We start from the raw sequence: 14,415 nt of genomic DNA on the forward strand, positions 1-14,415 counted from the left end.
GGGAGAGACTTGGCCTTAGGCCATCTCAGGATCCTCAAACCTTTGCAGGCAATTAAAAAGGAAACAACATGTATATTGCTTATCCATACAGCATAGGAAGGAAGTTGCAGTTAAATGCAACATCTTCTGCTCTCAAGTAGCATGCAGTACCATTTAAAATCTGATTTAGAATGGCAGATTCCTTTTGTCTTCCAAAGGCGAAAAAAAATTATGAACAAAAGATGTGTGTAGTCTGAGTATAATTACCAGGACATAAGCTATGTATTTTTTCTGGATGGTTCTTCAAAACAAAGCTTAAAAATGAAAAAAGCTGAAATAGTAGGAATAGCTCTTTGAAGATTACTTTTACATATGCCTCAGAAAAATATAGAATGGAAGATAAATAAAAATAACTCACTGCAACACAGTATAAAATCTGACACTTCAAAACAGTAGGTTCTTTTATCCCCAGGGAGATAAACAGAAGAGTTGAAAACTACATTAAGGATACTTTATGGTATAGTCTTAACATCTAGGAAAGAAGTCTGGCTGTCTGCCACCACCTTCTGAATTAAACAAGCAACTTAGAGCAAGAAAATTCATGCTTATTCAGCAGCACTTTAGGGATGTTCTTCTTTAATATTTTAGCTTGCAATGAAAGTTTTCTTCAAGATGTTAATAAAGTCAGATGTGATTTTAAAACTTTTGAGTAAAAAACAAAACTGATGTATAGTTTCTTTTTAGTTTAGACTAGTTTCTTATTTCCTATGTACCACATCTTGTCTCTCAGATTCTACCTTTCAGGTTTTGAATGTGAATTCCAAACACATTTCTGCCTCAAATTTCTACAAATTTTATGAAAATTCTCATATGGTGACTGGATGAGAGATGCATAAAATATTTCCTTTCAGGTAAAGGCTTCAGCATGATTGTACTGCACTACTATTCTTGTTATTCTTGTTGTTATTCTTTTGGTTATTATTCTTGTTGTTGTATAATAATAAATGCATGAGCATATGCAAAAGAAAGATGTTATAATCTCCACAGCAACTGAAAATATTAAAGCTTCTCCAGTGTAGGTGAATGCAAATAGAAAGCACAGGATCAATTAGACAAAAGTTAACAATTTGCATTGCTCATGAAAAGACTTGCATATATGTAAAGTTCCTTAGACCTACATTTTCAGGTTTTTTCAATTTTTATAATGAGATTTGTAAATCAATGCAGAAGCAAGAAGGTAAAGTGGAGGTTATGTCTTCATATAAGTTACACAACTGTTGGCTCTGTAGAATAGAATAATTTAAAAAACCTTTAAATGAGCTGGCCCAGGTGCCACAACTTGTGTAGACACAGGGTCTCACACACTGTGTGTTTACTTGCTCTCATTCCCTCTGTATGTCACTGTAAATTAGGAGTCATGCTAGAAACTGAATGAGTATAAAATTTGTATGTAAACAACAAACACAAACACATCTACCATGATCCATGAAGAATTTTAGAGCCTTTGAAACAGCTACCATCCAAAGAAAATTTACAAGCAAGGTAACCCAGGCCTTTTATCCTCATTCCCTAACATAAGGTTTTATCCAGTTATGACAAAGGACACAAGCACTCTCACTATTTTGCTCTTCCATGTTATAAATAAAGCATGTGAGATAATATTAAATGATTGCTTCCACTATGTTAGCATTCTTGTATGAATGAGAGGCTGATTACTGTTGATGCCTATAATTACCTAAAGAAGGAAAAGTATGTAATATGCCTTTCTTGTACAAATACTATACTCCACACCCTAAAGGTGTAATGGATGTCTGTAAGAAAGTCTGGTTATTTAAAACATCTTTTTTCTTTTGTTGTTTCTATCTTTTTCTCTTTCTGGTGTGTATGCTGGATAGCTGTCCATTTTATCCATCTGCAGGTGTTTTTTTTAAATGGGTTTATTGCTATTGCAAGGACAGAGCTGAGTGGGCTGCAGCATAATTGCAGATGGGAAGCACACTGTGAAAAAGCTGATGTTTTAAATGTCAAGTCAATTTTTAAGGGGAAAATGGCCCAGAAAAAATATAGATCTATGATTTAGGGGCACTATTTTTAAACAGCTGATTGCTGATAACTGAAATAATGTTCTAACTTCAAGCAATTATGAAGTAATCCTATGATTTTGAAATTTAAATTGGTACCTTTTAAGGAAGAGTCAACTTTTCTTTTTAATATTGCCAGATGACTGACTTAAGAAACTATGAAAAGTATTTTAGTAAATAATTTTAACAGAATTATATTTTATTTAATTCCATTAAACCTTGTAAAAAGCTTTATTTACTTTCTTCATACTTGCATACTAATTTAAATTACTTTGTTCTATTTTGTAAGAATGTTAAAGTTGAATTTGAGCTGTAAACAGATAAAAACAGGTAAATTCTTAACACAGTTTTAAGTTTTTCCACCTGTGTTAGTTAAATGTAATGATTGTTTTCCCCACTGCATACACTAACTTTTTTGTATCTTTTTGTCAAGTTTTTCAAGATTTTTTTTAACTGGACCTTATTTACCATGTATTATCCAAAACTGTACTTCATATAAAAGAAATTAATTGGTAGTGTGTTGCATCCTGGGTTTGGGTTCAGATTAGGGGTTCTGATCTTTGTTAAGTTTGCCGGTTCTGTGCATCCCCCAGGTTCCCCACCCCCACCCCCCCCGCAGTATGCAGTAGCTAGCTCCAGGCTGCCTGCTATTGGAGTTTCCCCCTGTCACTTTTGTAACCGCTCCCTGACAACTCTTGAGAATTCTGTGCACGTCACCCCATTCCCATGATCCCACTGGCTCCAAAGCCCCATATCCGCCCCCGTCGTGTTCCCATTGGTCGTTGTGGCACACATCACGACCACGGCGTCTGTGTTCATTGGGCGAGGATGGTTCCTGTTCTCCCTGTCCCACCCCTATATCATCCCACTCCCCCCCAGCCTCGGGGCCAGATTCATCCAAGCGAGGTGGGGAGCGGGTTGCGGCTTCTCCATCGCGGCTCTCATGGCCAATAAAGCATCCAGCCGCCACGCGGATGGATTTGGATGAATTCCCTGCCTTTTCATTTCTTCCCTCGCGCTGACAGCAATGCGCAGTCAGCCCACCCCGGGGTGCAGCAGCAGAAGCGCCCAGAAGTAGCGGCAAGCACCGACCCCGACAAGAAGCCGAGGCGCCCAAGCCGGGAGCTCAGGAGCTGACCAGGGCCAGGAAAAGTAACGAACAGCCACTTTAGTGTTTTTATAAAAATCTTTTTAAAAACTACTATTATAATATCAAAACACTTCCTAGATGTACAAATGCATTTCCACAAAGACCCTTGAAATTAGGTGGCACTATTTTTTCCTTTTCTTGTGTTTTTAAGTAGAGATATAAACCAAAATTAAGAAAAAAATAGTTAGTTTTGTTTGTCAAGCATGAAAAAGAATGAACTTGGTTTTTATCTCTCTAAGCATTTTAATACATTAAGATACATTCAAAGCACAAGTTCAATTAGTTTAAAATGAAATGAAAGAACCAAGAAATTCTGAAAATATGGCTTCAAGTTGCTTCCCTATGATAAATGAAAAGCATTGCAAATATTGTCACACAGAACTTTGTTCAGAAGAGAATTACAAGACAGGAAAATAATGTATATCTCCTAGTTTTGTTTTTTCTTACTTTAATCCGAACAACTTTACATCATTTTCTCTTTGATTTCAACATAAATGCTAAAATTTCTGCAACCATAATCACTGAATGTAGCAGGGACCCTAAGATTCTAGTCAGGTCTTAAGTATCACTCTGCATGTGTACAAGCAGGTGAATTTGTACTATAGAACTTTTTTTAAATTCTGAAAATCCTGTATTTCACCTCTCTGATTTTTTTGTTTTAATTATATGGTAAAATTCACATTATAATTATTGAATTGCAAAATTTATTTATGGAAGTAGTTGTTGCTCCTGATTTCTATGGAAATACATTTAAGATAGCGATATTTGAAACCATCTGTGGTTTCTAGACTTCATGTCTCTGACTTTAGACAAGTTGGATGTACACACAGGCTCTGTTTATGCATATTTATGCAGTGTAAGTCACTGATAATAGAGCAGGAGTGGCAGAAGAATCCAATGTGCTATTGTCAACTTCCTTGCTTGGGTTTGCTCTCCACTCCAGGTTGTCAGGAGCCATGAAGCCCCCCTGGGGGCAGGCTGGGCAAGCTTGTGGTGGATCTGGAAAGCAGCATACTACTTCATTCTGCATCAGAAACCCCAGACTGGTGGCTGGGATGGATCTCCCAATGGGCTGGAATGGAAAAATTCCTCTTGCATGGAACAATTTCTCCTGTACCTTCTTTTCTTGTTTAAGAAGTTTCTCAATGTGTCTGCATTTATGCAGCAGAAGTTGTTTTCAGCCCTGGGCAGATGTTTTAGGTTCAGCTAAATAGCAGTTTTAAACACAGGATACCGAGTTTGTAAACTGCAAAAGCTTGGCTGGTCAGAAGCAGAAAACAGATGTTGCACATGTTCTTAGAGTTGCTTTTGAAATAATGATAACACATACAAATAAGTTAGAGGAAATCTAGCTTATGTCCATGCATTCTGGAATATTTAGGGGAATTAAAATATATACAATTAAAATCAGGAACAATTTAATAACATTTAGTAGCTAAGTAGCAATTTCCTTTCCAAGTATCCCAAAGCATATTATGTATTTCTGTCTAGTAATGAAATCCTAGTATTTGTTAGATGAAATGTAGCATCTGATCTGCCACAGCCCAATAAACCAGTTTGCACAAAAAGAAATGGAGAAACATTTCTTCCTTTGCAAGGTCAAAAGTTTGCAATTGTAGAATATAAAAAGAAAATGTAAATTGGGATCTGGCCAGAACTAGAGCATAACCATTTCTTTTCTACTGAAAAATTTCATAGAATTTTTTTCCTGGCTAGGAGTGGTCTCAGTGTATTACCCTCAGTGCCCATTTGAATGACGTACTTAGAATGACAAATGTCTAAACAATGCCTTGCAATAGGTAGAATATGATTTTTCTTTCTTTTAATGCAGGTATCAAAAATATCACAAAAGTACTTAATTTACTTTCATTTTATATCACATTTTTTTATGTACAATGAGGAAACACTGTCTACAGATTCCTTGTGTTTCACTGATTCCTTTTAAAGTTATGTATGTCTTTTGCAAGTGCTTTCATTTCAGAACCAAGATTTTCTTTGAAAACTGATGTATTTCTAAACAGTCTGTCTCAAAATAATTTGAAACTGTGCAAAGTAATTCTGAAGGATATAACTTTACAGCCATTGCAAAAGAATTCATTGATTTCTCAGTTTTAAAAATCCTTTTTTATATTTATCCTTTTGTAAGGATATGTCATTTGAAGTACATTATCTCAGAACGGTTTTCATCCATCCTTCACCATTTTGAACTGGTAGAAGTTTAACAAATTATTTTGAAAATTAGAGAATTATTTCTGGCTTCTCTACTGCTGTTATGAGGTAGATAGTATTCAAAATATCATATTCTATTACACCCCAGTTTTGAAGCTCATTTCTTTAAACTTGGTCTTTGAAAAAAGTAACAAACTGCATATTTTACAGTGTGCTTTGACAATACATGGCACTGACATAGAATACCATCACATTTCAAATGGTTTTTTGTTTCATTTTTTATGATTATCAGTAAATACTGCAAAGTTGCATACTACCATTTCCTATGTAAAACATGTGAACAATTACTGTTTCTGGGAGGAACTCACAAATAAACTAGAAACCTATTTCACATAAGCTATAAGATCTAGACTTATGTAAGAGGACAAATACATTTTGTCCAGAATCTTTTTCAAACTCCACTTCTTCTTTTGGCCTAGTTTGAATTTAATTTAAAAAAAAAAAAAAAAAAAGTGCTACCAATGTCATGGGAAAAAGAAAAACACAACAAAACCAAAGCACTCTCATTCTTCAGTGACTAGTTTTCATTTTTACTGATGTAGTTAAGGAAGAACACCATAATATTTCCAGCAGCTGAATGTTCTGCAAGCCTAAAGGTCTTTCCTCCATGACCCCTACAGCAGCTGAAGAAAAGGAACAGCTATGAGGCACTGGTACTCAAAAATTCACAGCCAAATTTGTTTCTAAGGAAACTGTACTAAATAAAGTTTGACACTCTTTCATCAGGGCTACTGTATCAGTCTGTCCTGGGGAGACAAATTTAGTTTCATATTTTTCATTCCATCAGGATGGTAATAGCAGCAGTTTAGAGTCATTTTAACATCCTCTCTATGTCACTTTTCACTGAGTTCTTAAAACTGCTTTGGGGATTATTTTTTTCTTTGTCTACTGGTGGTTAATTTCCTTTAATCCCAAATCTTTCAACCCCTGAAACACGTCAGATGTACAGAATTAGACTCTCTTTCTAAATTACTCTTCACACCTTCATATTCTGTCACTCTGTATATTTCACAAAAATAGGTTCTCTTCCAGAAGTATACATTTCCACATTTCACACCCTTTATATATATGAAAGTGCTCAGAGCCTAACCTTTCTACAAGTATAATTTCAGTGCACAAGGTATTGACACAATGGGTTCAGTTCATTTGCTCCTTGCGGACTCCTTGTTGACAGGAAGTCAACATCCATTTGAAATGCTTTAGGATATCCTGCCTGATGTCCATCTATAAGTCCAGAGTGGCACATATCTCCTGTAGGCTCTTTGTCAGATATGTCAGCCACATTTAAATCTCTCAGGTCATCTCAGATGGCACTAGACACCTTTGTTTACATGGCAGAATCAAACACTGCACTTCAGCACATAATTTTTTTGTGGGACCTGGATGACTGTTTAAAGTTAAACACAGCTTCAGGGCACCTCTGAATATGGAAGGTATCCCTGCACTGCTGGAGTCTGTTCAGTAAAACTCCTGATTTGTTCTCACACAAATGGTAAAGTGAGTCCCAAAATAGCCACTTGAAACTTTTTCCAGGTAATACACCAAACATTGTTCTCCTAAATCTACAATGCAGCAACAAAATATACAAACCACAGGTCCGAAAAAGCATTCAAAAATAAGAAATGAGATTGCATGATCTCTAAACATGCAATGAGATTGCATGTTTCTCTAAACAGGAATGCACTATGCAGAAATGCTGATTGGTTTTGTTCATTACAAAATGACAGTATAAGTAAGTAGATAGGTATTCTGCTTTTAAAAGTTCTCTCATTTTCTTTTTGGTGCCTTTCTTGGGCTTTTCTTGGTTTTTGTTTTTTTTTTTTTTTTTTTTTGTTTTTTTTTTTTTTTTTTTGTTTGGTTTGGTTTGGCTTGCCTTGGGGTTTTTTGGGTTTTTTGGGTTTTTTTTTTTTTGTTTTTTTTTTGTTTGGTTGGTTTTTTTTTTTTGTTTTGTTTTGTTTTATTTTGTTTTGTTTTGTTTTAATTCATTGCTTTACTGCCCTGATGGTGGAGCAGGCTTGCTCTAAACTGGAAAAAAACCTTCAAGTGTATTTCACTCACACTTTGTCTTCAAATAATTATTTATTCCTGTACACATGTTGGTCTCACTTTGTAGTGCAGGAAATGTCAATAATTTTCAGTGAGAATGGGGTGATACTGCTTCAGAATTTCTAACTTTGCTAATGCAGACTTGTAAAGGTCTACACATGAGCAGCAGCACTAAGTACTTGGTAAGCTGATGACCTAAATATATTTGATTTACACCAGCAGTTAGAAACTCCTGCTCCTTTGTTCTCCAGAAAAAAGTTTCAAGGAGTGCCTGTTGACATTTTCACCAAGCAGTCCTAATAAGTCAGAAACAGAGGAGAAAATTAAATGAAAATATAAGAAAAAAAGAAAGAGAGAATATTTTCCTCTGTAGATAATTTACAAAAAGTGCATGTTTAGGCTTCCTGGAAGGTTAGCTCAGACAATAAAAAGATAAGGCCTTGCAGAAACTGATTCTTGTCTAAACAATTTTAGATTGGCAGAATATTTATATAGAACTTTAAGTCATACTATATTTTAAATGGGAAAACTGAAGCTTAAAAATTAAAATCAGAGTCCAGCTTTACCAAATGAATCAGTAGTAGAATCTTCCTGACTCTGCCCTGCAGTAAGGAAGCAGTGAGTGACAGGCTGTTTGGTACTTTGCTGCCGGCCAGAACTGAACCATGACATAGAACAGCAGGTACTTTCTATAGCTATACATATAAATTATAGCGCTCGCTCTCTCTCTCTCTCTCTCTATACATATAGAACTATATATACATATAGAACTGCTGGAATTTCAGTGCAGTTTTGCTTATACAATGTCCTACAGTAGCCTGTATAGCATGTTTTGTTTGTTCCTCCAAATGAGAAAGTCTCAGAATTTTAGTGCAGTAATTTGATATTTCATCATTTCTAGGAGATTTAATTGTTCTGAAGTGCAGACAAAAGCTTTCTATTCATTTGCCATTTTGGCACAATTTTATGGTATTTTTAATATTTGCAGTAGGCTACATCAGACAAATCACTGTGCTTGTCTAATTATCACCTTTAGGATTTTAATTTTGCTTTCCCCAGATGTCTTAGGAAAACTGTTTAGCTTATTAAGGACTGCAGTAAGAGCTTCACAGACTTCATCTTTACAAAAAAGAAAAAAGATGTGAAGCATTTATTTATTATGTTATTATCAAAAATCAAAAGCAACCACTGATTTAAAATTATTACAGTTTTTTTTCTGATTCCTACTCTGACATGTGCCTGTAATACCATTATTAATTACACATATGATTAGTACATCATTTTATTAGAATTCCTGTTTGCTTGTCTCCATTTCACTGCTTCCTTCCTTTATCTCCATTTCATAAAACATTCTCCTGGAGTTTTTTTCTTTCTACTACATCTTATTTAAAACCTCTTTTTTTCCCATTTTCTCTATTTACTTATATGCTTGTCTTCTTCTTATCAGTTGGGATCTATTTTTCTTATTGTCTCCCACAGGATTTGCACTGGAACAGAGGAAAGGTTTGAGGAGGAAGGAATGACAGAGAGAAACTACCATGAACTGACCATAATCTCCTCTTCCTGCACCACCTGATTCCTTGCTGTAAAGACCATCAGGGCAGTGGCAACAGTAAGGGAGGACAGGAGACTGGGGTGAAGGACTGAAGATGAGACTGTGAAAAGGGAGTCAACAGGAGAAGACTTAATGTTCATCTTTTTGTTCCCCACTACTCGCATCTAGAACTAAATATATATGTTAATTGATAATAAATATAGTCAATTTTCCTGTAGCCAATTCTGTTTTTCCTGCAATGCTAAGTTGTGAGAGATTTCCCCATCTTTGTCCCAACCCCTGAGATTCCTGCTCTTCCTGTTTTCTCCATTATTACTGTCTTCTTTCCCAGAGGTTGGTGGAGGGCAGCAGGGTGGAATCTTGGCTGTTAGCCAAGACTAAGCAACCACACCAATTCAGATCAAGGTGTGCATAAGGTTTTTTTGCACCCTGCAGAAGAAATCATACTAAAACTTCATCTCACTTAAAATCTTCAAAGCTCAAGGGTTATCCTTTACTATCTCTAAAAAAAGCTGGTGGAAATACCTCTACTCTAAATGTTTGACCTTAAACCAAATAGGAACTGATCAAAATTCAAAATTTTATTTATTTCAACTTCTTATTCTTTTTCTCCTTTCTGCCTTCAACCTCTTCTGCCACAGTCCCTTAGCTTTTATCTCCAACTCCCTTTCCTCATTTTCCCGTGTCTTCAGTGCCATAAAGGAATTAAATTGTACCCTCATGTATTATCTTTGTCAATACTTTAATCATATGTGCAATAAATTGCATTTTTTAACAATGTGTGTCACTAAATCTCCATTAGGGTTACAGTATCTATGATATTATGGAGCAACTAAGATCTGGTCCAGAATTCCTCATGGTACTTAATGGAGTCATTCTCTTTTTATGTAATCAACTGATAAATTAAATTACTATGTTCAGACTGAGGGCCTCTGAATAATAAATACCCACTGGTTTGGGGTTTTTTTTATTAACTCATTCTGCAATTTAATAAAATCAATGTTATTGGTCTTGTCATGTCTAGGATATCATGGCTAACTTAAGGTATAGCTCTTTAGACAATTTTTTTAAGTAATAACGAAAAATGAAAACCAACCTTTGCTGATGACCATAGAAGAATTTTTCCTTCCATTTTTCTCCTTGTGATATATGCTGCAACATATGAACTTATTCATTTCTACTATAGTAAACACAAGAGAATGTAACATATATTTACATAGAACATCAGATGTTCTCTTACAGATTTCTGAAACAGATGACATTTTATTGTCAATGAAATTACCTGAATTGGCTATGTCATTGCACGAACAGTATTGTTTGAGCATGCATTGGCATAATGTACTGGCAATTCTCAGAACAGCAGTTTTCATAAACCCCAATTAGAGACGACAATGCCAAATAATCATAAATCTTGATGAAGATTGGAAGACAATGATTTGTGTTCTAACAGCAGTATGACAAAAAAACTACAATTAGTATTCATTGAATTCCATGAAAATGAGCCAGAAATCTTTTGAAGAGCAATAAATCTATACAGAGGTGCCTGTCTCAGATGATTTGAAAGAAATACAGGGTCCTACAAAATGAAATTTGTCATTAATCCATCAAAGGAACATTTTCTGGGCCTGTAATTATTAAGGATAGATTCTTGTCATAAAGATACATTTCAATCATTTTTCTTTGCTCTTTCATGATCTTTGGTTTTCATTGTGTTATGTTCGTAACATGAATTTGTTTAGTCCTGAGATCTCGCTATAGAAAAATGTAAGCAGATACCTCTAAGGAATAATAAACTGAAACACAGTTGGCATAAACACATTTGGTACTGACACCCAAATGAGTAGTGCGTGGGCAGCAGTTTAAACACCAGCTTGCAAAGCAAAATGGCAGTATAACAGAGCAGGAAGGTGATCATCTTTCTCCATATGGCTCTGCTGAGACCACACATACGTCCCTGAATGCTGAAATTTCCTGGGTGTTTCAGTATGGGGGTGATACTGCCTAAATGTGTCTCTATTCTCAAACATATTCATTGATATAACAGCAGGTATTCTGGAACCTTTAATGAGATAGGCTCTTTATTTCTGTCACTGACATTCCACAGTACTATCCTTGTGCTTATGTTTCTGATCATTTTTAATATTCTACTGAAGAACAAATATATAATGAACATGTGTCAAAACAGTTCAAGCATTTTTTTCTTTTAGAAATTAATGAATTATTTTAGGAAATATATTTTTAATTAAAATAAGAACTAAAATTTAAACAGAATTCATATAAAGCTTTTCACAAAACAAGTCTCTCTATCCTTTGTCCAGCATGAAAACATAAAGGTTCCACTTCTATCAATATTTTTCTCTAAGCACTATACTTTCCAAAATAAGAGAAAATTAGGGAGAGTAATTTGCCTATAGCATTCTTTACTTTCGGAGTTCCAGAGCTGGATTTGGTACATATGTAAATAATTTTGAAGTTTTTTGACCTAACTACAGTTGCTGTAAATTTTCTTCCTAATGTAAGGTAATTAAAATGGAAGAGTGAACTAAGCCCTGTTCTGTTCTTTTCTATTCTGATCTACTTATATTCTATCCTAGTCTAATTTAGTTTCTATTCTTTTCTCAGGCCAAGAGTATGTATGGTCACCACTTTAGAATCTTACCAACTCCTTGATGACTTGTTATGTCAGGGTGCTTTGTACCATGAGAACAAAATAAGAAGCCACACTTCTAGGTATCCTTAGATTATAATGAGTGCATTATTATAGATAATTAAAGTAATAGTGTTGATATTATACCATTATCTAAACAACTAGTGAAATAAAACAGGCTTCTGTATTTTAGCTTTTACTTGAAATAGTTTAACTAGAATCTAGTCACTTAACCAGGTGGAATGGATCCAAGAAGTATAATTTCCTATTGTGTTTGGACATATTTTAGTCTGGCACTCATTTCATCCATTCCTGCTCTTATTGGTACTTCACATTATTACTAATAATTAATAGATTTAGAATGGTTTGGGGGGTTTTTTTGGCCTCTTTTTTTTTTTTTTTTTTTTTTTTGGTGAGGAATATTTACTTTTAGAAATAAATGTCTCTGTATAAAATATTTTTTTCTTTTCTAATAGTAAGTAAATCATCATCATGATAATTTATCATCAAAATCTCATAATTAGCCTTATCCTTATTAACCTATTATTAAGAAATTAATTGAAAGTTGATGCAACCTTCTTAAATGTTGGTAGAAAATATAAAAATAAAAAATGCTGTTAGGAAATGGAACACATTGATAGCACCTATCTCAACCATCTAGTGTTGTGCAAATCTACTATGTGGATGAAGTAATGCCAGCATGTAGCTTGGAGTACATTGACTGAGGACACAAATGTATGTAAGTTAATCCTGTACTTGATCAGTCAATATCAAGATCCAAAGAAAAACTCTGCAAAGACTTAGGGCATGCAAATAACTTGTCCAACTTTTATGAAAATTTTATTGGAAGGGAAGTACTAAATTAGAAAATATAGTGCAAACGACATAATTTGACAAGGGTGTAAGCAAGTGGTAGCAAGTTTCCACCATTTAGTACCCTTTGGACTAGACCAGATCATCATCTAATTACCAAGTATAAAGTTCAATGCATTTGGGAAGAGAATGACATTGTAGAAACACTGAAGTACCACATAATACAGAAGTTCAAATTTATGACTAAGATATTTTTTTGTTATGCCAGAGGTTTTTCTACAGCTGCCCTGACACAGAGGCACAAGTGCACACAAGGTCAATGTTGTAGTACAAAAATCCCTGAAAGAACAATTTCAGTTTTATAATGTCACCATGCAGGGCAAGAAGATGCTAGCTATTTGTAAAATTTCGTTGACCCATGCAATATGGAAAGAGCTCTAAATCTCTATATGGCAAGTAAAAACTGTGTTTGGGGTGAGGTAGAAAGGTAGAATCATGTGCACCACCAGCTTTGTAACACATTGGTCATCTTTGTGAGTCTGCTTAATACCAAAACACAGTTACACAAACACACACCCACAATTAATTTAGCTCAGATATGAGTGACCCAGGCAAGTGCTGAAACCTGCACTGCCATATCAATGCAAGTTTATGGATTTCTGTTGGCAAGTCAAAATCATACATAACAAGTTAAACACAGAACAGTATTTTAGCAAGACAGAGAATAATCAAATAGATTCTTCACTGAGACTGTAGGCCAATCACTGGAATAGGCTTTCCAGGGAAGTTCAAGCAGTGTGTGGACTACATATATACTTCGTCATATGATTTAATTTTAAGTAGTCCTGCACTGAGCAGGGAGTTCCTTGATGATGCTAATGAGTCACCTCCAACTTGAGATATTCTATAAATCTATGAAAATAATTTTATTTAGAAAATTGGGAATTTTTACTGTTCTATTTAATATTTTAAGCTCTTCATTGGGAAGTAAGTCTTTCAGGTATTCAGACACCAGCTAAAGCAGATAATTTTTAAATAACACTATCTGGCATCATTCTTCTTCTTTTGTCTCCTATGAAGTAAAGCTGAGTACCTCTTTCTTTGTATACTAACATCCTGTTCCTCTTCTTTCTGCTTAGGCTTGCTCAGACCACCATTTTCTTTTTGACAGAATATTGTTTTTCCTTACATAACATTTCACATTAGAAGCTCTTTAGCTTTGCTCCCTATCATTTGTCTTCATTTTGCTCATTCGGAAATGATATTTACTACAGTTGGTTGTAATGGGTTTACATGATTTTTGAAAGTACAGCAATAGCAAGACTATCTACACTTAGATAAAAATTTAACAAGTAACAACAAAACTAATTTGTTGGTTGTTGTCAGTATCTCCTTTATGGCATATATTGTACCTACAATGTGCTTACCTGAGGATTAGAGACAGGCAAGCAAAAAAATTAATTTGAAATATTATCCATGGTTGTGTTTTAGATTATGATGCAGTGATTACAATATTGGGCAAACAGCCAAAACACTATATTCCCTTCCTTGGTCAGTTAATTCAATATAATATTTCCCTATAAATCTGGGGGTTTATGTCTCCACTACCAGTAAGTGCAGCAACATCAAAGATGTCTAATCTTTAATTTGGTCATTGTTGCAAGACAAGTAAACTAAATTATCTAGAACTGATTGGAGGGATCTCTACATTACATAAATTACAGGAATATTAAAAAAAAATTACTTTTCTTTCTTATCTGTTCTATGTCATTCTTTTTAAAACTATTATTATTTTATCATGCATATACAGTTTTGGGTAGGACTGATATCTTCTGCATTAGTAGAAATAATAAGTAACAACAGAACAGAAAAGATCCAAAAATTTGCTGGTGGTTTTCATCATTTTGAAGGCCAG

This window comes from Vidua chalybeata, chromosome 4 (assembly GCF_026979565.1).
Source record: "Vidua chalybeata isolate OUT-0048 chromosome 4, bVidCha1 merged haplotype, whole genome shotgun sequence".
Classification (NCBI taxonomy): Eukaryota; Metazoa; Chordata; class Aves; order Passeriformes; family Viduidae; genus Vidua; species Vidua chalybeata.